The 24358-nt window shown below is 39.4% G+C and overlaps 1 long non-coding RNA gene and 1 pseudogene across 1 annotated transcript in view; both read right to left on the bottom strand.

Annotated features, from left to right (window-relative positions):
• The window catches only part of LOC147583555 (uncharacterized), a 225010-nt gene that overhangs the window by 58405 nt on the left and 142247 nt on the right, over positions 1-24358 (bottom strand). The window lies entirely within an intron of this gene.
• LOC112853061 (U2 spliceosomal RNA) lies at positions 8164-8281 on the bottom strand (annotated as a pseudogene).

The raw sequence follows: 24358 nt of genomic DNA, 5'->3' as shown, positions 1-24358 counted from the left end.
GGCACAGAGATCCAAATACGGGAAAGTATGGGAGTATGGGAGAAATACTGAGTAGTCAAATTTGGGGTGTGAAACATGAAAAAACAGGATAGAACTGGGGACGAGGGGACCTTAAACTATGGGTCAATAGTTTACTGTTACTAAGAATGTGACCTATACCTTGAAGATATTAGATAAAAAAATGTATTAAGATTACAAAGCTAAAAGAACAACATTTCTTAATGTGGCAAGTGAATTGTGAGAAAAGCCAATTCTGGAATGGTTGGCTAAATTTAGCTGCAGAAGGTATAATGTTAGTGGTATGAATTGGGTTGTGGGAAGGGCCTGAGAACTGATGAAGGGAAATGCAGAAACAGTGCCTCTTAGCAATTCCTAAATAAGGACTTCCCATGACGGTCTTAATATTTTCTGTGAAGTAAAGGCTCAGATTTTACCGATGTTCATGCTCAAACATCATTGTAATTGCCTGCTTCACCACAAATGTCAGTGACTTGTAGGTTACCTCTGTTCCCTTTTATTCTTGATAATAATCAAATGTGTTATGTTTGAAAAAACCTAGAGATAAAAAATTCAGAAGAAGTAAAAGATCTTGCCTACAGTAGCAATGACAAAGATAAAAGGGAATAAACTTAACAAGAAATGTGCAAGACTTACGTGAAGAACCCTTTCAAATGCTATCAAGAATATGAAAAAAGACTTCAACTACTGGAAATATGTATTAGGTTCTGAATCAGGAAGACTCAGTATCATAAAGATATCGATTCTTCTGTTAATTTAAAATTTTTTTTTTAACGTTTATTTATTTTTGAGACAGAGAGAGACAGAGCATGAACGGGGGAGGGGCAGAGAGAGAGGGAGACACAGAATCTGAAACAGGCTCCAGGCTCTGAGCCGTCAGCCCAGAGCCTGACGCCGGGCTCGAATTCACGGACCGCGAGATCGTGACCTGAGCTCAAGTCGGTCGCTTAACCGACTGAGCCACCCAGGCGCCCCTTCTTCTGTTAATTTAAAATTGAATGTTATAATACCAATAAAATACCAACAGTCTTCATTTTTTTTTTAAACTGGACAAACTGAATATAAAATTCACATGGCAAAATCAGTAAGAATACCCAAAAAGAAAATATTTACAAAAGAAAAACAGAGGGAAAATGAATCATATTGGATAGTAAATCATACCCTAAGTTTCAATAATGTACACCTTATGATAGTAGTCCAGGATTAGCTCAAAGTCTGGAGCCTGTTTCAGATTCTGTGTCTCCCTCTCTCTCTGCTCCTCCCCTGCTTGCACTGTGTCGCGCTCTCTCTCAAAAATCAATAAACATTTAAAAAAGCATAAATGTACAAAATGAAATCATAAGAGCACTAGAGGAATCCATGAAAAAAAATCCCTTTATGACCTTGGATGATCAAAAGTTATAAAGCATGCATGATTACATCAAGATTTTGTTTCGAGATGAAAGCAACATAAGCTGAGTCAAAATACACTAATTGATAACTATAGTCGCAGTAATATTTAAAATGGCAGAATATTGGAAACATTTAAAAATTTCCTCTGTGGGGACCATTTAATCATGTTGGATCCATATAATGGAATACTATGCTGTTATAAAACAGAATAAGGGAATTCTCTATGTATCGGTATTAAAAGAACACCAAGATCTATTATGAAGTGTAAAAAGCAAAGTGTAAAACGCTGATTTAGCATGCTATCTTGTATATAAAAAGGGGGAAAATTGAAGGTATATATTTATTTGCTTGTTTAGGGATGAAGGAATTTTGGAAGTATACACAAGAAACCAAGATTAGAGCTCATCTGCAGGTTGAGAAATGGAGAGGAGAGAATCATAGGTGAGAGCAGTATTTTTCATATTACTTTCTTTTATATTATTGATTTAAAAATTTAAATAATAAAAGAAGTCTTAGAGTATCTTTCTCTTTCTAGGCAATCCTAACTCATTCTATCAATTCTTATTCTATTAAGTTACCATAGAGACAATTACTAACCACAGAATTCATTCAAAGCAATGCTTAGTTTGGTTCAGTCGGTTAAGCATTTCAACTCAGGTCATGATCTCACGGTTCGTGAGACTGAGCCCTCTATTGGGCTCTGTGGTCAAAGTGCGGAGCCTGCTGGGATTCTCTCTCTTCCCCTCTCTCTGCCCTCCCCCACTCTCTCACTTGGGCGTGAACGTGCTCTCTCTCTCTGTCTCTTACGGTAAATAAACCCTTAAAAAACAAAACAAAACAAAACAAAACAAAACAAAACAAAACAAAACAAAAAACCCAAAGCGATGCTTAGTTTGATAAAGGTAAAGTCCTTCTGGGTTTTGACCTCTAATGGCTCTCATACCACTTCTGAATAGTTGATCACACTCTTGAAACTCACTGAATCCATCCATTGGGCTATAAAATAAAACTTGAAGGACCCAGTGAGCCATGCAGTGAGTTCTGGGGCCAAGAAATGAGCAAGTGAATCCACGAGTAGGATAAAGAGTTAGTCAACATAAGGTACATACCAAAGTTGGCCAGGGTCTGCATTCTGAATTTATTTCTCTCCTTGCCTGGCCTCAGTAAATCTATCCTGACCTCCCGTCTCTGCAGGGCCTTGTGAATTCCAACATGGTACAAAGGAGGGAAACAGGAAATTAAGCAGAGGGGGAGAAAATTGCCATTTTTAGCTGCTATATAAATGAATGGTATTTTTGGTTAATGAGATGTGTTGGAAAAGCTGTCTTATCGCTCCATTTAAAACAATTTTTAGGGGCCCCCGGGGTGGCTCATTTGGTTGAGCATCTGACTCTTGATTTCAGCGCAGGTCATGATCCCAGGATCGTGGGATCGTTGGGCTCCGTGCAAAGCATGGAGCTTGTTTGAGATTCTCTTTCTTTCACTCTCCCCTGCTGGTATACTCTCTCTTTCTAAAAAAAATACAATAAAATAAAATAAACACATTTTTATATTGTGCTTAGGTGTCTTTCTTTAAAAAGTAAGATTCTGGGAAAAGAGGCCTGGATCCTTTCAAATGTGGCAAGCTGAGATGCTAAAGATCATTTGTGTGTGTATGGAGGGCAGCAGGCAAGCTTAGAATAAATGAAATTCCATTTCAATTAAAAAGGGATTCTTGGAAGCACCTCAACCAAGCTAGAATTACTGTCATGCCTGTTGATGTTTTAATCTCTCCTTTTCTATTGGCTGAAAGGCATATGAAGGAGCAGAGAAACAAGGCAAGTAACTTGAGAAAGCAAATGAAGGTTTTTTTTGTGTTTTTTTTTTTTTTTTTTTTATTCCTTTATAAATTTCAAGTGGAAAGAGCCTGGCTAAAGTTGAGATGGAGTTACAGTATAAATGGTCTGAGAAGAACAAAGGGTACAGTGGTTTTGATAATTGATCATGGCAAATAAGAATTTAATTCCTAAAGAAGCCCTAAAAAATGAAAAAAATCAGATTGCGAGGAACTCACTCAAGCTCTGAAGGAAACTCGAGGTTAAATCAAGCCATGAGCAACAGAATTGAAGATGAGTTAGAAAAATATCCATTCTTACCTGGTATCATCCCTAAATTTTTCTCCAAACTGTGCATTTTGTTTAAAGAGAGTACTTCTTCCTGTTTCTGCTGTCTTGCTTAATAGAGAATTCTATTTCAGGTAAAGCCTGAGTAGAAAATATAGCTAAATCTTGTGACTGACTTAATCATGCTTGTGGGAAGCTAGCTATTCACATCTTGAAGCTAAGACAGCACTCTGAATAGAATGACACTTTATTCCGGGGCACCAGGGTGACGAGGGTAAGCCTCCGACTTGAACTCAGGTTAGAATCTCACAGTTTGCGAGTTCCAGCCCCGCATTGGTCTCTGTGCTGATAGCTCAGAGCCTGGAACCTGCTTTGGTTTTCTGTGTCTCCCTCTCTCTCTGCCCCTCCCCACTCGCGCTCTGTCTCTCTCTCTCAAAAGTGAATACACATTTGAGAAAAGGATGACACTTCATTCAAACACTGGCAGTGGATCAGGAGAAATTTAGATGCCGCTGACACACTAGCGGGAACATGCAAGCGTACAGAATAACCTTGGCAAGTATCATACCGTGTAAAAATACCAGTTTGTAGGATCTGTTGCTCAGAGGACAATGCTGAAATGGGCTGTTTGGGCAGATGCAGTTTTCAAAGCGAGAAAGAGACCTTAGGACTTCAGAGCCTACATAACAAGGAAACCAACAAACAACTTAGGGATGATCGCTGGAGTCTATTTAATGGTTGGCTGTGCAACTTAAAAGCCAGTAATTTTAATCTTTGTATTATTTGAACACCATAGTATTCAAAAATTTTAAATGGCAGTGGGACTCATTTTTCAAATATTAACCTTTTACAGAACCTGGGTCTGTGGAACAAACAAAACATGGAATTTTAGGAGTTTTAACCTGTAAGTTCACATTTCAAACAGTTTTTTATTTATGGATAAGAACAGAGAAAATGGATCAGGCCATCTTGACAAGTGGATCATTTGACCGCCGGGGTTGTGATCACAGTAGTTAGGACAGTGTGGTCTTTTAGCCTCTTCAGCACTCAACCCATTTTTGTATTTTTGTTTGCACAACAAGGAGAAAATCCATTTCACTAAATAGGAGCACACCACAGAAGATGCTAGATGTTTTCCTACATTTATTTATTAATATTATCTAACTGTTGGTAGATAAGTGTTCAAACTTCAGAGAAGCTCATAAAAAGATAGAATCAATTTTTGAGGAACTTGTTTAAAAATCTATCTTACAATATGGTGTTTGGTGTAGTTATTTCATTTATTCAAGAAATCTTTTGTGTATTGCTTGTCTCTATTCAATAGTTACTTAAAGTAATATAGTCAAATAGTCAAATGAATTTCATTTTGTGTGTTAAGATTTGGCCTCACTGCTCATATTGTCTGCTTCGAAAGGATGGTACTATTGCAACCTGAATAGTTTAATGAATAGTATTCGCATTGCAAAAATTATTAGCAAGACGCAAAAGCTGATGCGAAATGTAAAATCTAATGCACAGCCCTGAACACTATCAAAAAGACATGTATGCCAAGCCATGTAAATTTTTTAGGATTAGTGCGGCATTTATAAGAAGTTCAACTGTGTGCAGAAACTGCAAAGCAAATGTTGTTTTGAAATTTGTAGCTACATGTTTCACCAGAGAGCAGAGAGCAGGCATTCTTGCTTTATAGTGTGTTGAAATACGGTATTGGACGCTTTTGAACATGTGGGTTTGTGCGGCTGTTCCAGTTCAAACAATATCTAAAAATGTATGAAATAACGTTTGAATTAAACTATTGTGGGGTTTAGGAAGCATATCTTGAAATATCTTTCAAGACATCTCAATAGCGGAGTCAGAGTTTTGGGACCTAGGGTTGGAAACAATTAGTACAAGCCTAAAATCCTGAGCTTTCAAGTTGGTGTATAAATCCCATAAATCTCTTAATCACTCTTAGGGCGAGCTTTCATCTAATTTTCCCAAGAGAGAGTTATCAAAGCAATTCTCGGAGTTGAATTAGGACACGTTGGAGCTCTTTAGAGGATAGGCTTCGTACAGTTCTCATAAATCAATACGTATCTCAGGCTTGCGTAATATAATAATTGTGTTAGATCCATTTCTTCAGAATGTTGTGCTTTGACATTATCCCAAAACATCACCCCAAAAAGGTTGAATTTCTTTTCCAAAAAAATGTAGAGTTAAGCCTTCTTTAATAAATAAGAGAGTACATTTTATAAGACTACCTCACAGCGAGTTTTCCCGGTTTGGCCCTTAATGTCACCTCTTGTCTATGTCAGCTGAAGGTATTTTATTTCAGATCTCATGAACTGTCATGACTAGCGATAAAAGCTACAAGGCCCTAACTTTTCTCAGCAGGCCGGCAATCCAGTTGGAAGCGTAGGAAATGCTGATGTGTACTCCTCACATTCCTGATTTGACTCCAAGGGGAATATTACCAGAGTGTGTAGTTACAGCCCCATTACAGCTTCCATTTTCTGCGTCAATTACTGTGAAGTGAAACCCCCTAAAAAAATGTATGCTCTTCCTATCTCAGTTTGCTCTTTCTGTCGTCCTATTTTAAAAGAGTGATAAACTCTGGTTCTCATCTCCTCGCCAAACATAGGCAAGGTTCTTGAGTCCTGACTTTAGTCACATTTTCCTCATTATGATGATTTATCAAGCAATCTGTGAAGACTAATATCACAGCTCTGACCTCTGCCAGCTAGATGTGTGAGGTGTAGGCACTCTCTCCCATCTGTTTCCTGTTTTGACCTAATGTGGATCTGTGAAGTGTGTGGAAAATAAATCCTTTTTTAAAAAAATATTGTGATAAAAACACTTAAACATCAAATCTACCCCTTCACAGATTTTGGGGAAGTTTTATTTATTTGTTTTGAGATAGAGCGTGCATATGAGTGTGAGCAGGGAAAGGGCAGAGAGACAGAGAGAGAATCCCAAGCAGGCTCCACACTGTCAGCGCAGAGCCCCATGCAGGGCTTGAACTCACATACCATGAGATCATGACCTGAGCCGAAAGCAGGAGTCAGACGCTTAACAGACTGAGCCACCCAGGCACTCCTACCCCTAACAGATGTTTAAGGGGTCAGTATATTATCGTTGAGTATAGAGGTACAATGTTGTATTGTTTTTGCCTCTGTATGTCAGTGGCCACGCAAGATTCCTGAAGGTACCTGGTGGGAAGTACCATGGGAAGACACAAAGAACTTCAGGAAGGTAGTTCAGATGACTCACTGGTAAGGAGCAGGGAGGATATACTATTGTATTCTAGAGCTGAATACAGCTAAAAGATTCTCTGGACAGCCAGATTTAGCAGTCGAGTTTAGACTTCTTGCTCAGATATATTTTAGCTGGATAGAAAAAGCTTATAAACTATCTATTAAATCCATCAAGATGCCCAGCTATGGGAACAAGTTGTGTTAGATTCTGGGTACTGTAGGAACTCCATTTTTCACCAAGGCACAATAAAAATGCTCTGCTATAAAGCTATTCCTGTGTAGTGCTGATCTAGCGAAGAACTAGAAGAAGGTCTATTAAGCCAAACGAGAAAAATCTGTTCTTGTTTTTTAGCATGTATTTGCACATATATATTTGAATGTGTCCTTCATTCTAGAAATTTCCATTGCTTACACAAACAGCCAAGCCACACTAAACCGAAGTAAACAGTAGTTAAACTATGATGACCTGGGGGCGCCTGGGTGGCTTAGCCGGTTGAGCATCTGACTTTGGCTCGGGTCATGATCTCGTGGTTCGTGAGTTCGAGCCCCGCATCAGGCTCTGCGTTGACAGCCCGGAGCTTGAAGCCTGCTTCGGATTCGGTGTCTCCCTCTCTCTCTGCCCCTCCCCGACTCATGCTCTGTCTCTCTCAAAAAATAAATACACGTTAAAAAAATTTTTAAAAAACTATGATTATTTGACTCAAAAGACAACAAATTGATGCTTCTCATTCTTTCTCTGCTGATCAGTTCTTCCAGTCCTCAGGCAGCACCCCAGTGATTGAAGCAAAGCGGTAGCCTTGAAAGACTTATTTTTTTGCGTTTTTTAGCACCCACTTTACCTATCACTTAGGAAAAATGAAGTACTTTGCCATATATTCCAGCTCCCAGAAAAAAAAAACAACTATTCACATACATTGGAAAGTTCTTAAAAAATTTTTTTTCAACGTTTTTTATTTATTTTGGGGACAGAGAGAGACAGAGCATGAACGGGGGAGGTGCAGAGAGAGAGGGAGACACAGAATCGGAAACAGGCTCCAGGCTCCGAGCCATCAGCCCAGAGCCTGACGCGGGGCTCGAACTCAAGGACCGCGAGATCGTGACCTGGCTGAAGTCGGACGCTTAACCGACTGCGCCACCCAGGCGCCCCAGAAAGTTCTTAAATGAGTGGAGCAGGTAATACTGTCAATAACATTTTGAAGGCATGACTTAGCATGATTCCTCAGATACTCTCTCCAAAGGCAAGTGCCTCATTTATCCCATCTGTGACAGTCATATGGAGGTCTAATCATTTTATCTAACTATCCAATAATAATTTTATAATTGCATGCTTCACACAACATACAAAAAAAAAAGTTTCAGGTGATCAAAGGCCTAATATGAAAAGCAAAACTTCTAGAATTCTTTTTAGAAGTTATGAGAATAGTTTTATGATATTGATGCATAAAGAACCAGATGCGTAAAGAACCAGATTATAAGATATTAAACTGACAAGAACAGATACTACACTTGATCTTAGCCAAAAGGCCGAGAAGCGATAAGCACCAGATTATAAGAGAGAAGACTGATAGATTAGACTACATGTAAGCAACAACTTGTATTAAAAACAAAAACAAAAACCATTATAGGGGCGCCTGGGTGGCTCCATTGGTTAAATGTCCAACTTTGGTACAGGTCATGATCTCGCAGTTCGTGAATTCAAGCCCTGCATTGGGCTCTGTGCTGACAGCTTGGAGCCTGGAGCCTGCTTTGGATTCTGGGTCTCCTCCTCTCTCTGCCCCTTCCCCACTCACACTCTGTCTCTCTCTCTCAAAACTAAATACACATTAAAAATTTTAAAAAAAGTAATAAACTCAGTTAAAAGACAATGACACATGGGAGAAGATATTTGTGAGATGTCACTATCCAAAACCCACAAATAGTTCCTACAAAACAGTAAGGAGACACCATAATAGACAAGGGGAAATAGATATGAGTAGATAAATCTCCCACGTGAAAACCCAACAAACATGTTAAAAGATGCTCAACCTCACATTTAATTTGGAGAATGCAAATTAAAACTACAATGAGGGGCGCCTGGGTGGTTCAGTCGGTTAAGCGTCCGACTTTGGCTCAGGTCATGATCTCATGGTTTGTGAGTTTGAGCCCTGCTTCAAGGCTCTGTGCTGACAGCTCAGAGCCTAGAGCCTGCTTTGGATTCTGTGTCTCCCTCTCTCTCTGCCCTTCCCCTGCTCATGCTCTGTCTCTCTCTCAAAAATAAATAAACATCTAAAACTACAATGACAACATTTCATGCTCTAAAATTTAATAGTTGATTCATACCAGGCATTAGCAAGCACGAGATGAAAGAGGAAACTTTCATCGACTCTTGGCAGAAGTGGAAATTAATACAACCACCTGGGAAAGTAATTTGGTAATAATTAGTAAAGTTGAAGACAAGCATTCCCATTTTCAGGTATATACCTTAACCCTTGCATAAAAAACACATGAGGATAGGGGTGCCTGGGTGGCGCAGTCGGTTAAGCGTCCTACTTCAGCCAGGTCACGATCTCGCGCTCCGTGAGTTCGAGCCCCGCATCAGGCTCTGGGCTGATGGCTCGGAGCCTGGAGCCTGTTTCCGATTCTGTGTCTCCCTCTCTCTCTGCCCCTCCCCCGTTCATGCTCTGTCTCTCTCTGTCCCAAAAATAAATAAAAAATGTTGAAAAAAAAATTAAAAATAAAAAAAAACACATGAGGATATTCATTATAGCAATGGAAACAGGGGAATGGACACGTAACTGATAGAATTCTAAATGGAAGCTAAAATGAATAAATTTGCCTTATATGTATCAAAATATAATGTTGGGTAAAAAGCAAGTTTCATTTAATGAAATTATTAGAATAAACAGAAAAGTACACGGAATAATATGGGATATATTCGGGTGTCTATGGCCCAGATTCGTAGATGTTAACTTCTGTCATGATTGCTTCAGCAATTATTTTTAAATAAATAAAATATTCCAGGTAAGTTTAAAACCCCCATATTACTTCCCCTGGACTCTGCCCTCTCCAAGTTTCTCTCTCCAGAGGCAGCCTCTTTCCTGAGGACGGTTTGTAACTTTCCTGTCCATATCTGTATATTTTTGCCACATAAACCAAATTTAAATATTTTATATAGATGGTATAATATTTTTATCATTCCATAACGAACAAAATGGGTAGTTATTCATCTCAAAGATAAATTAACAATGAGTTCAAAGCCAAAAATTCACAAAACTCAAAAAAACTTACCTCCCAAAATAACCATTGGTAAAAGAAGATATTTTAAAAATTAAATAACTGACTTTTAAAATAATAAAAGTGGAATATTACATAGTAGGACTTATGGAATGTGGTCAATATGTTCCTTCGACAAAAATTGGTTGTCTTTAATGCATTTACTTTAAGAATTAATTCAGAACAACTAATTCAAAACCTGAGGCAAGTAGGTAGAGGCAATGTAAAGATGACTGTGGAAATTAATTATTTAAAAACTAATTCTTAAAAAAAATTTTTTTTAATGTTTATTTTTGAGAGAGAGAGAGACAGAACATGGGCAGGGGAGAGGCAGAGAGAGAGGAAGGCAAAGAATCCAAAGCAAGCAGGTCCAGGCTCCGAGCTGTCAGCACAGAGCCCAACGCGGGGCTCAAACTCACAAACCGCGAGATCGTGACCTGAGCCGCGAGATCGGACGCTTAACTGACTGAGCCACCCAGGCGCCCCATCAAACTAATTATCCTTAATAAATCAATGAATTGGTCTCAAATCTATATCCAATGTCATACGTAGGATGAAGAAAGCATTTGAATTATTCTCTATTTAGCATTGTTCTTGAAATTCTAGAAGAGCAAAACAAAATAAAACAAAACAAAAAAAACAGAAAAAAGTTGTATGTGTGTAGTAAAATAGAACAAATGATCATTATTGTTTACATGTGATGTAACTTACATGTGTTTTTTTTATAAAAAAAACCCAACAGAATGAGTTGAGAGCATCTTAGAGTTGATAAGAGTATATCAGACACTAGAGGTATAGATGTCTCTAAATATATAAGTCCAATCTCTCTATAAAATATGTACATATTATATTTATACAAAATATGCATATTTTTACATATGATATACATATCTCCACATACACATGTAGGCACATATGTAATATATATCTTTGTAGCGCTTGAACACATCAAACGATAGAACTTAAAAAGAAAAAGACATACGCACACATTATACATACATCTCTCTCTCTCTCTTTTTCTCATTAAGAACAAATGCACTACCTTGGGATAAATGGCAATATTAATAAATTATATGGGGAAAATATCCTACTGATTCAAAGAATCAACTTGTATCCAGTAAGAGAAAGCAGGTATCACTAGTTTTTATACAAGAGGAATAAATATAAGAAGGATAATTACTATTCCCAAATTAATACATTAATACAATCCATTTTTTTCCCACTGAACAAAATAATTCTAAAATTGATCTTAAAGATTAAACAAGTGAGCCTCCAGCATAGTGCCTACGACAGGGTAAACACTCAAGCTAGTTGCTTTCTCCTAACATGGCAGTCCAGCAGAAGTCAGCTACTGATCTAGTCTCAGTCCCCAGCTGGACCTGGTTGAAAACAACTGAGCACACATTCTCTCTGGTCAGACTTGCTCCTAAGAGGAAGAGAGAAGACGGTTGTGCCTAATATCCAAGAGCGGTAAACCTGAATGTTCACCTGTGGTCATGTCATTCAGAGAATACTATTTAGCACTGAAAGTGAACTAAACACAGACAGAGTCATCAAGGATAAGCCTCAAAGACATAACGGTAGCAAAAGAAGTGACTGGCAGAAGAACCCAAGCAGTATGCTTCCATTTAAACAAAGCTCAGAACAGACAAGGCTGAACGAACAACTGTTTAGAGCTACATACATGGGAAGGAAACTTTTAAAGCAGAGGAATGATTGTCACAAAAACCAGAACGTGATTATCTCGGGGAGCACACAGGGGCTGTAATAACACTCACAAACAGGGGCCTTCTAAGGCAGTGGCACGTTCATAGTCTTGGGTGATTGGTAAATATGCATTTTCTATATTCTTCTGTGTGCATGATGTATTTCAAATTGGGAGGAAAATGGAGACATGGTATGAAAAATAAGAATTAGAAAACCCTTCTCTCTTGAATACCTGTATCTTAGTCTTCCTAAACAAACCATCATAATTCATTACACTTTTACCTGTCTCTTTTGGAAAGATATCCGTTGGCCCCTTTCTACCTTTCGCCACAATGTTTTTAATTTAAAAATATTAATTATAAATTCAGAGGAAGTCACAAAGAGAGCACAAAAAAGGTTTTCAGGTATCCTCTGCCTGTTGTTCCTCAAGGGTTATGTCTCACAGAATTACAGCACACTTTCAAATCAGTGCCTTGACAGTTGTATGTATAGGTTTTATCAGGCATACATTTGGACAACCATCACCATAATTCTTTTTTTTTTTTTTTTTAATTTTTTTTTAATGTTTATTTATTTATTTTTGAGACAGAGAGAGACACAGCATGAACGGGGGAGGGGCAGAGAGAGAGGGAAACACAGAATCGGAAGCAGGCTCCAGGCTCTGAGCCATCAGCCCAGAGCCCGACGCGGGGCTCGAACTCGTGGACCGCGAGATCGTGACCTGAGCCGAAGTCGGACGCTTAACCGACTGAGCCACCCAGGTGCCCCCCATCACCGTAATTCAACATACGGTAACAATTCCATCACCACGAAGATTTCCCTCACGCCATATTACATTATATTTCCCTCAGGTATAGCTTACGCTCACTGCCAGTGCCCATTATCCTTAATCTCAGGCAGTCCCTAATCTGGTTTCTTACTCTCTAACTGTGTCATTTTGAGAATGTCATACAAAGGGAATAATATGAGATTGGCTTTGTTTACTGGGCATAATGCTCTGGATCCATTCAAGGTGTTGAGTGTATCAATCGTTCATCCCCGTTTCTTCCCTAGTAGTATTCTATGGTATGGATGTATCGTAGTTTAACCATTCACTTACTGAGGGGCATTTTGATTGTTTCCAGTTTTTGGCTTTTACGAATAAAACTGCTATGAACCATTGTGCACAAGTTTTTGGGTGGACGTAAATTTTAATTTATCTGAGATGAGTGCCCAGGAGCACAATACTGGATCATATGGTAAACGTATGATTAATTTTTAAAGACACTACCAAATAATTTTCAAGACAGGCTGTATCATTTACATCTCTCCTAGCAATGTATGGGAGATCTGGTTTCTGTACATGTTCACCTGTATTGTTACTATCCTTCAGATTTTATCTGTTCTCGTGGGTCCACAGTAAGAGTTCATTGTGGTCTCAATTTGCATGTTTCTAGTTGTGTTAATGTCCTATTGCTGCTATAACAAATTATCACAAACAGTGCCTGAAAAGATAAATAAATTTATTCTCTTACAATTCAGGAGGTCAGAAATCTAAAACGGGTCTGCAGGGCTACGTCTCTTCTGGAGGCTCTAGGGGAGAATCCGTTTCCCTCCTTTTCCCAACCTCTAGAGACTGCCTACATTCCTTGGCTCCTGGTCTTTTTTCTGTCTTCATATCATTTCATAGTGTCTTCTCTCTTCCTTGATCCTGCCTCCCTACCTTGTGATTACATCAGGCCCACCTGCATAATGTAGGGCAATCTTATCTCCAGATCCTTAATTACTTAATCACGTCTGCAAGGTTCCTTTTGAATATGAGATAACATATTCCCAGGTTCTGGAGATCGGATGACCGGGCATTATTCTATCTACCAGAGCGAATGATGTTAAGCATTTTCTCCTGTGTTTATTTACCATCCATATAACCTCTCCGGGAGTGTCTTTTTTCTACGAAGATTGTTAGGGTTTTGTTTTACTTTTGAGTTAGGAGAGTTCTTGGTATATTTTAGATCTTTGTCAGATTTAAATAAGGTCTTTGTCAGATATCGTTGAGTCTGTAGCTTGTTTTTCGTCTTCTTAACAGGGTCTTTTCACAGAGCAAAGGTTTTAAATTTAACTTTGATGGAATCCAATCTATTGTTTTTTTTTTTTTTTTAAGAAATAATCCTTATGATGTCAAGTCTAAGAAGTCTTTGCCTACCCCTAGATCACGAAGATTTTCTCTCACATTACAAAAACTTCTATAGTTTTACATTTTACGCTTCCGTTCATGATCTGTTTTGACTTACTTTTTGTAGAAGGTACAAGGTTTATATCATAGTTCTTTTGCTAACACTTTCTGTGTCTTTGCTAAGACTTTCCATTATTTCGTCTGCTTCAAGTGCATTTGTAATTACTCAGAAACATTTTTATGATGGCTACTTTAAAGTCCTTGTCTGACAATTCTAACATCCGTGTCATCTTGATGTTGGCATCTGCTGATTGCCTCTTTGTTGTGCAAGTTGAGGTTTCCTTGGTCTTTTGCATAGCAGGTGGTTTTTCGAATGGAGCCATTCTGCCATTCCTTAGGTTTGAGGTCTTTAGCTTGTCTGTCTTTTTCTCTCCAGCTTTCAGATTCCTCTGCCTTTTTTAAAACATGTAACTTATTTATTTTTTTTTATTATTTTAGAGATAGAGAGTGCAAGCAGGTGAGAGGAGCAGAAGGAGAAAGGGAATCTCAGGGTGAGCATGGAGCCTGAAACGGGGCTTGACACAATGACCCTGGGATCATCACCTGAGCCCATGCCAAGAGTGGGACACTAAGCCGATTAAGCCACCCAGGTGCCCCCCTTCTATCTGTTTTATGTATTATGTCCAGGGGTTTTAGATGTGGCTAGCAAGAGGAAAGAGACAACCATGTCTATCTTTATAGAAGTGGAAGTCTCCACAAATTTTCTTTAAAAAAAAAAAAAGTTTATTTATTTATTTTGAGAGAGAGACCTAGCAATGGCAGGGGAAGGACAGAGAGAGAGGGAGACAGAGAATCCCACGCAGGCTCCGCACTGTCAGCACAGAGCCTGACGTGGGGCTCACGCTCATGAACCATGAGATCACGACCTGAGCCAAAATCAAGAGTCGGACGCTTAACCGACTGAGCCACCCAGGCGCCCCACTACAAATTACTCTTAATGGTGTTTGATTATTGGGCACAATAGGTCACGATATTTGAGTTAAAATTTTCCTTCTGCTACATCCTATTGTCAGCATTTGGGGGTATATACTTGGTTGTAGGTCAGTAGTTATTGCAGGGGACCGTATCAGTGCCCTGGGGATTATAATTTTGATATTCACCTCCAAAATCATAGGATACACATGTGGACGGAAGGAGTGGTAGGTATTATTTAATAATTAATTAATGCAAACTTCTAATATCTTCCCTAGATAGTCCTAAGAGTTTTAAAAGCCAATTGATTTGGGGTAAGTTAGGCATTCTTGTACTTTAAATGAATGTCACCCACATAATTCTCTAACCCATTTATCTCTAACCAGAGTTGTCATATTTGGTTGTGTAGATTGTGTACTGCACAAATGTGGGGTGGGAAGTACATTCACGATGCTTTCTATTGTAAATAGGATACAGGGAAGGAAAAATTATCATAGCACCTGGCTTCTGGTGCACCGCCACATTTTACAATCTTCACTAACCTTAAGTATTCTTACTTGGTTTACTCGAGCAGAATGACTAGTTCAGAGTTATCCAGCAATCCTCAGGCGCAAAGTTAATTGGACTCTAAATCTCCAATCCTCTCTCTTCCTTCCATACATAAACACGTTGCTTACAAAGTACCACTGGGAACGCAAGGGTTTTTAAAGGCTGCAGTAATGCAGACAAAAGGAAGGAGAGGGAGGGGATTTATAGCTGACAGCAAGGTGATAGTTCCATTAGGGTTTCCTTGCATTTCAAGTTCTACATGTGCGGCTCACATAGGTCTGGCTTTGGCAAGGAGCAAGTAGTTCCCGGCCTCATTTCTAGATTCTCCATATATCCCCATGGATGGCAGTTTCCCCGAGGGAAGTGGTAGCTCTTGACTCCTATCCTGCCTGGGGGGGGGGGGGGGGGGGGTGGGTGGGTCAGAAGAGGTGACATTAAGGACAAAGCATTGCTGTGAGAGCCAGCCTTGCAAGAGAAGGCTGGATGTTTTTCTCCTCTCACCTGTTCGAGCGGTAGATAAGCATGATTACAGTCCTTTTTTTCCCTAGCTTTGTGGGGGTGGGGTTGGGGAATAACATAAGGAGCAAAGTGGTTTTTTATTTTGTTTTATTTCATTAAGTTTATTTATTTATTTTGAGAGAGAGAGACAGAGAGAGAGAGAGTGCCAGTGAGGAAGCGGCAGAGAAAGAGAGAGAATACCAAGCTGGCTGTGCACCACCAGTGTAGAGCCCGATGTGGGACTCGAACTCATGAACTGCGAGATTATGACCTGAGCCCAAGTCACATGCTTAACTGACTGAGCCACCCAGGCACCCAGCATTTTTATTTTAAAGCAGGGAGCATAAGCATCTGTGAAAAGGACTTTACACTTTCACCCTAAAATACAAAAGTACCCAAAGAAGGAGAAATGCGTGGACAAATATAGTTTCTTACTTTTTTGCTAATATTACTAACAACCAGAAACACCACTAAAAGGTGAAATAAATGACAGTGACAACACATTCGTAAGTAACTGACTTTATAATGTAAAATATCAATTTTTAGAGTGTATTGCTAAACATTCTTGAAAGAAGCATTTCTTGGCAATTTAAAAACATTTGTTTTTAGGGGCGCCTGGGTGGCTCAGTCGGTTAAGTGTCCAACTTTGGCTCAGGTCACCATCTCACGGTTCGTGAGTTCGAGCCCCATATCAGGCTCTGTGCTGACAGCTCAGAGCCTGGAGCCTGCTTCGAATTCTACGACACCCTCTCTCTCTCTCTCCCTCCCCTGCTCACATTCTGTCTATCTCTCTCAAAAATAAATAAACATTAAAAAAAACACATTTGTTTTTATAAAATATGACAAACAGATTACAAATTAGTTTTAATTACCCACTAATACCTGGAGACCCCAAACTGACAAACAATATCTATTTATAAATAATTAAAATCAAAGAAACTATTTCTTTAAGTAGTCTTCATATATCCTATATTTCTGGCATTAGCTTAAAGTAATTAAATTTTACCTTATCTCAAACTCAAATTCTGACAATGTGTAAGTTGGCTTCTCTGGGTCTCAGAACTGTAAAATGTATCCTTGTCTGCTTTAGCCATTTAATAAGGTGGCCTTGGATGTAAAATAAGGTAGGAATTTGAAAAAGGCTTTAAAGAAATGTGTAAGTGGTTAACATGGTTGTCAATTTAAGCTGTTGATTTGAATATTCTTAGGACTAAGACCAAAAACTTTAACATGGACCGCAGAGTAATGCCCAGTCTGGACCCCCGTGCCTCCCCAGCCAGCATCAACCCCATGGCTCACTCTCCCTGACATGGCTCCCTTGCACGGCTGGAGCACGTGAGGGCCATCTACATGCTAATTCTTTCCTCCCCTCGAGAGCAAACAGTTGTATGCAGACGGTACGAACAGTTCCAGAAAGCGGCCTCGGAGATAGCTTTCACTGAGAATGACTTCAAAAACCCTTAAGAAAGAAAGTCATCTGCTAATGGCATTGCAATGACAGCAAGTCTAGTGACTCCAGCCTTTCTGCTCCCCTCGAGCTAATTGATGCTACAGCTATTGCTGCAGGGGGAGTTTATCCTCTTAGGTGGAATTCTTCCTACTTTCTGGGTACCAGGGATTCTTTACGGGCCCGTTAGCCTAAAGGCAAAGAGATCAAGGTTGATGCCACGGGCAATGGAGTAGATGAAACCAAACCGCACTAGCTGAAAAAAACACACGGTTTCGTGAATACTGATAATATCTTAGACCTTACATTTTAAAGCATGGAACTTTGCTAATTCTCTTGGCGGGAGTTGCAGAGACAGTATTCTAACTCTTTCCTTTCTGAATGAGTTTGCGAGGGCCGCCGTAACAAATACTACAGACTGCGTGGCTTAAAGGACAGACATTAATTTTTTCTTAATTCTGGAGGCTGGAAGTCCAAGATCAAGATGTTGGTTGGTTGCTTCTTCTCTGAACCTCTCTCCCTGGCCCATAGATTGTCTTTTCCTGGGTCTTCATGTGTTCCTTCCTCATGTGTGTCTGTGTCCTATCTCCTCACCATTAAGGACTCCAGTCATAATGGGTTAGGACCCATCCAAATGACCTCTTTTCACTTAATTACCTCTTTAAAGGCCCTGTGTCCAAACACAGTAGCTGAGGTGCCAGGAGTCTGGGCTTCAACCTATGAATTCTGGGGCAACACAATTCAGTTCATAACACCTTCCAAAGCTACTTCTGATAGTTCAGTTAGGCCATAGCAATGAACCATCTATAGCCACTTCTCAGAGCACGAGTACCTTGGTGGATATGGTTTTCATTCCTTAGACTTGAATACTGGCAAAATCTAAAAAGAGGCCAGCCTTTAATTCTATTTGACAACAGTACAGTAATTCTGTACATTGAGATCATGTAGATTAGCATAAGTTTTTCAGAACCCATACGCATTCAGTAGTGTATTGTGTGTGTGTGCATTTTAATTATTTTAAGTTTTCTTCTTTGTTAATTTATTTATCGAGAGAGAGAGAGAGAGAGCATGATCAGGGGAGGGGCAGAGAGAGGGAGAGAGAGAATCCTAAGCAGGCTCCGTGCTGTCAGAGTGGAGTCCAATGCGGGGCTTGAACCCATGAACTGTGAGATCATGACCTGAGCCAAAATCAAGAGTTGGGTGCTCAACCAACGGAGCCACCCAGGCACTCCATGTTTTCATTAGAATGGTTTTATAGAGATAGAATTCATGTCCCCCCCCCCCGCCCCGCTCCCCAATTCCCCTTTGAAGTGTCAAATTCAGTGACTTTTAGTATATCCACAGAGTTGTACAACTTAATTCCAGAACATTTTCATCTCCCCGCTGCTGTAAAAAAAAAACATCATGCCCAATAGCAGTCTCTCTCCTTTCCCCCTTCCTCCAGCCTTTGGTAACTACTAACTTATTTTTCTGTCTTTATAGATTTGTCTGTTCAAGACATTTCATATAAATAGAATCATACAATATGTATGTGACGGTTTTCTTTCACTTAGCATAATGTTTTCAAGGTTCACGCATTTTGTAGCCGTATCAGTATGTCATTCCTTTTTGTTGCCAAATAATATTCTATTGTATGGATCTGTGACATTTTGTTTGCATGTATCATATTTTGTTTATTCACTCACCAGGTGGAGGACATTTGCATTGTTTCCACTTTTTGCCTATTCTGAATAATGCGGCTGTGAATATTCATGAACAAGTTTTTGTGTGGACATATGTTTTCAGTTATCTGGGGTATAAACTGAAGAGTCAAATTACTAGGTCATATGGTAACTCTATGTTTAACATTTTGAGGAAATGCCAGACTGTTTTGCAAAGTGACTGCACCATTTCACATTCCCACCAGCCATGTATAAGGGTTCCAAAACCTCCACATTCTTGCCAACACTTGTTATAGCTCATCCTTTTTATTTTAGACATCATGGTGGGTTCAAGAGCATATACTGCACGATTTCTATTCTTTTAAATCTGTTAGGATGTGTTTTATAGCTCAGAATGTGGTCTTTGCTGGTGAATTTTCAAAGTGAGCTTGAGAAGAATCTATGATCTCCTGTTGGTGGATGAACTTGTCCATAGATGTCCATTATATCCAGTTCATTGATGGTGCTGTTGAATTCAACTATGTCCTTATGGATTTTCTGCCTACTGGCTCTCTCCATTTCTGATAGAGGGGTGCTGAATTCTTCAACTAACAACTGAATTTATCCATTTTGCTTTGCAGTTTTAACAGCTGCTGCCTCAAATCTTGATTCTCTGTCACTAGGCACATACACATTAAGGATTATTATGTCTTCCTGGAGAAGTCTTCTCTGTCTGAAATGAACAGAACGACTTCACCTTTCTTTTGATTTGTGTTAGCACGACATATATTTCTCTATCCCTTTACTTTTAATCTATGTATCTTTATATTTCAAGAAGATTACTTGTAGATACCATGCAGCTGTGTCTTGTTTTTTGATTTACTCTTGTTTTTTGATTTACTCAGTAAATCAAAACTGCACCTTAGGTGCAGTTTCCTAGGTGCAGTAGAGCTGGGGATTAAGTTAGACTTAATGGTCTAACTTTAAATAGATACAGTTAGACCATTGACACCTAAAATGATTACTGATATAACTTGATTAATAGCTACCATATTGGTTACTATTGTCTATTTGTTGTCCTTGCTCCTTGTTTCTATTTTTGTCTTCCACCCTTCTTCTGCCTTTTGTAGTTTTAATTAAGCATTTTATATGTTCCATTTTCTCTCTTTTCTTAGCATATCAATTATACTTGCCTTTTTAGGTTTTTTTGTTTATTTTTTTGTTGGCTTTCTTAGTAGTTGTCTTGGAATTGCAATACACACTTGGAACTAATCCAAGTGCACTTTCAAATAACACTGTAGTACTTCATGGGTAGTCCAATTATCTTATAATAACAATGTATTTCTAATTCCTTCCTCCTGCCTCTTGTATTATTGCTGTCCCGCGTCTCACTTATACATAAGCAAGCTATAACCACCTAGTACATCGTAGCTATTGTTATTTTGGGCAAACTGTCATTTGTTAGATAAATTAAGAATAATCACAACAAAATCTTTAATTTCACCTTCACTTATTTCTTCTCTAACGCTATTTCTTTCTTTATGTAGATCTGAGTTACTGATGTTACTCTGTTTCTTCTCTGCAGAACCTCTTTTAACATTTCTTGTAAGGCAGGTTTATTGGCAAGAAACTCCCTCAAGTTTCGTTTGTCTGAGAAAATCTTTATTTCTTTTTCACTTTTGAATGATAATTTCACAGGATACAAAGCTCAGGTTGGTGGCTTTTTTCTCAACACTTAAAATATTTCTTAAGAAAAACTTCTTTTCTTTATTCCCTCAGGCCCCCAACACTTTAAATATTTCACTCCACTCTCTTGTTACATGCATGGTTTCTGAGGAGGAGAAGTCAATTAATCCTTATTTTGCAACTCCATGGGGAAAGTGTTTTATTTATTTTGGCTTTTTTCAAGACTTTTTTTCCTTCTCTTTAATGCTTAGGTGTAGTGTTTTCTCCATCCCTTCCTTCCGCCTTCCTTCCTTGGCAATTATCATTGTGTTCTCTGAGTTTTGTGAATATATGGGTAGGTGGGGAAATTCTGTCATTATTGGTTCAAATATTTCTTCTGTCCTTTTCGCTCTTTCTTCTGTATATGTCTGTTACATATTTTGTAGATATCCCATAGTTCTTGGATATTTTGTTCCAGGTTTTCAGTCTTTTCTCTTTGCTTTGCAGTTCTGAAAGATTTTATTGACATATCTAATGAACCCATTAAACCAATGAACCCGTTAGGCGAGCAATTCTTTTTTACTCTTTTTAGATTTGCCATCTCTCTGCTGACATTACCCATTTGTTCTTTTTTTTTATTATTTTTTTATTTTTTTTTATTTTTTAAAATTTTTTTTCTTCCAACGTTTATTTATTTTTGGGACAGAGAGAGACAGAGCATGAACGGGGGAGGGGCAGAGAGAGAGGGAGACACAGAATCGGAAACAGGCTCCAGGCTCTAAGCCATCAGCCCAGAGCCCGACGCGGGGCTCGAACTCACGGACCGCGAGATCGTGACCTGGCTGAAGTCAGACGCTTAACCGACTGCGCCACCCAGGCGCCCCCATTACCCATTTGTTCTTGCATATTGTCTATTTTTTCCATTAGAGCCCTCATCCTATTCATCATAGTTGTTTTAGATTCATGGTCTGATAAGTCCAGCATCACTGCCATATCTAAGTCTGGTTCTGATGCTTGCTGTAGCTCTTCAAACTATTTTTTCACCTTTAGTATGCCTTGTAATTTTCTATTGAAAGCCTGACATAATGTACTGAGTAAAAGAAATTGAGTAAATAGGTCTTTCGTACTGTGGTGGTAATGTGTTGGGGAGAGGAAGTGTTCTCTAGTCCTGTGATTAGGTCTCAGGCTTTGAGTGAGCTGTTGCTTCTCGTTGTGAACCTTGCAAGCGCTTCCTAGTTTTTTGCCCCCTTAAGTGGGACAGGATGGCTAGAGGGGGGGTAGAGTTGGGTATTTCCCTTCCCCTAGGTTAGTTAGGCTTTGATTAAAGCTTAATTGGTTAGACTATGGTCAAACGGTTGCTCTCGAGGTCAAGACTTATTAAGAAGAACAGAATGCTGTGATGTATTTCAAAAAGGCTCTCTTCTTCTTAGAGATCACTGTGAGAACCTGAAAGGGATCCTGGAGGTAAATTATGGAAAGAGCCTAAATGTCCATCAACGGATGAATGGATAAAGAAGATGTGGTTTATATATACAATGGAATACTACTTGACAATGAGAAAGAACAAAATCTGACCATTTGTAGCAACATGGATGGAACTGGAGAGTATTACGCTAAGTGAAATAAATCAGTAGAGAATGATTCCATATGTTTTCGCTCATAGGTGGATCCTGAGAAACTTAACAGAAGACCATGGGGGAGGGGAAGGGGGAAAAAAAGTTACAGAGAGGGAAGGAGGCAAACCATAAGAGACTCTTAAATACTGAGAACAAACTGAGGGTTGATGGGGGGTGGGAGGGAGAGGAGGGTGGGTGATGGGCATTGAGGAGGGCACCTGTTGGGATGAGCACTGGGTGTTGTATGGAAACCAATTTGACAATAAATTATATTAAAAAAAAAAAAAGAAATGTGTATCCCCACGCTGGATCCCCTGGAGTTTTTAACCTTGAGACTTGTCCACAATGAACCTCTAGAAATTCATCAATTACAGTTCAGGTTCTCCTATCCCAACAGCTGTTTTCATCTGAGTTTCTGCTCATGGAGTCTTCTGCTTGTGAGTCTCTGCTATGGTTGTGATTCTCAGTATCCACCTGTCTGTCGTTCGGAAGTCTCTGGAGGAAATTTTAGCCTCTGAAACCTACAACCAGTATACTAGCCTAACTCATGGTCAGGTTAACATACAGTCACACACTAAAGGCTTATTTACCCCATTTCCTTTTATCTAATAAGTCATGTCTGACTTTCAATTAAAAAGGCTTGCTAAATAATACAATGTGAAACCTCTGGATTTGGAATGTTTTCTCTACTTTTAGGATTTTTGTTGTCATTGTGGTTGTTGTTGCTATCTGCTTGTTTTGTGACCTTCCTGGTCAAATTATGTAAAGTATGTATTCTTTGTCATGTGAAGTCACTTAGGTCTGTGCTTGGTTAGCTTAGAAGGTATGCAATGATTGGATGGAGATTTCCTTGAACCAGTAAACCTTCCTGCCTTTGCCACAGGGCTCTGTGTTGGGGCACACCTTCAATGCCCAGGCTGGCATTTTAAAACATTGCCTTAATATCCGCTTCCTGTTTGGGCTGTCTCACGGTCAGCCAAAGGTGAGAGAAAAAAGCCTTCTTACGTCTCTCCTGAGCATACACACCACCCTGCCCATGCTGTGTTCTAGCTTTCCAGGAGTTTGCATGAGATTTTCAGAGTTCCCCATTGACATCTAATTCTCCAGTTTCTCCCTTTAAGTGTTTTTATCAGGCTCTTGTTAGCCTCAACTGGTGTCACTGTCACAGGCAAGAGTGACGTGAAACGAAGGCTGCTGATTTTGTGTGTGTATGGGGGTGGGGGGAATGCCCTAGTGTTGGGGCTGTTTCCACAGAGTGAGCTCTGAATCAGGTCAAATAAAGACAAGCCCTGTAAACAGAACTTTTCCAGGAAGTTTTCAAATCGGCCGATTAATGGCAATTCTCTGGGGATGGTGTTTTTCAGGGACTCGAAACCTGTTCTGCCTTGTCCAGTGGCTGCCAGGCTGCTGGTTTTCATAGCTACTATAGTGAATAAAGCTGTTGTTTTCCTAGGTGCAGTAGAGCTGGGGATATGAAGATGGGAATGGGGAAGAAGAAAAGCCACGGAGCTTGTAGTTCTTATGGAGATTCTCCTGTTTTTCTTGCATAAATGCACAAATAACCAAAGGATTGTTGCAAGTTTTGGGTTAATATCCACAGTTCTGCCAACATTGATTTTCATGACTTTTTGCCAGTGTTCTCACTGTTATGCACAAGAGTGGATTTTTGGAGGTCCTTAGTCCACCATTCCAGAAGTGCTTCTCCTAGACTGTGTTAATGGCATATGTCTGGGTGTGACTGATTCACTACCATTTGAAACTCTTCCAGTCATGGTGAGAAGTACCTGATATACAAGCACTGTTGGGAATCGTCTTGCTGGGAATGTTTTGCTATCACTACCTGATGTCCAATTTCCCTTTAAAAAAATTTTTTTTAAATGTTTATTTACTTTTTGAGAGAGACAGAGACAGAATGCGAGTGGGGTAGGGGCAGAGAGAGGGAGACACAGATCCAAAGCAGGATCCAGGCTCCGAGCTGTCAGCACAGAGCCCAATGTGGGGCTCGAATTCACAAGCCGTGAGATCATGACCTGAGCTGAAGTCGGACGCTCAACCAACTGAGCCACCCAGGTGCCCCTCATGTCTCTTTTCTTAAATGTAGCTACAAATGAAGAA

The sequence above is a fragment of the Puma concolor genome, chromosome A2 (genome assembly GCF_028749965.1).
Source record: "Puma concolor isolate L17-30 chromosome A2, mPumCon1.1.hap2, whole genome shotgun sequence".
Lineage (NCBI taxonomy): Eukaryota > Metazoa > Chordata > Mammalia > Carnivora > Felidae > Puma > Puma concolor.
This window is presented reverse-complemented; position numbering and strand designations above follow the sequence as displayed.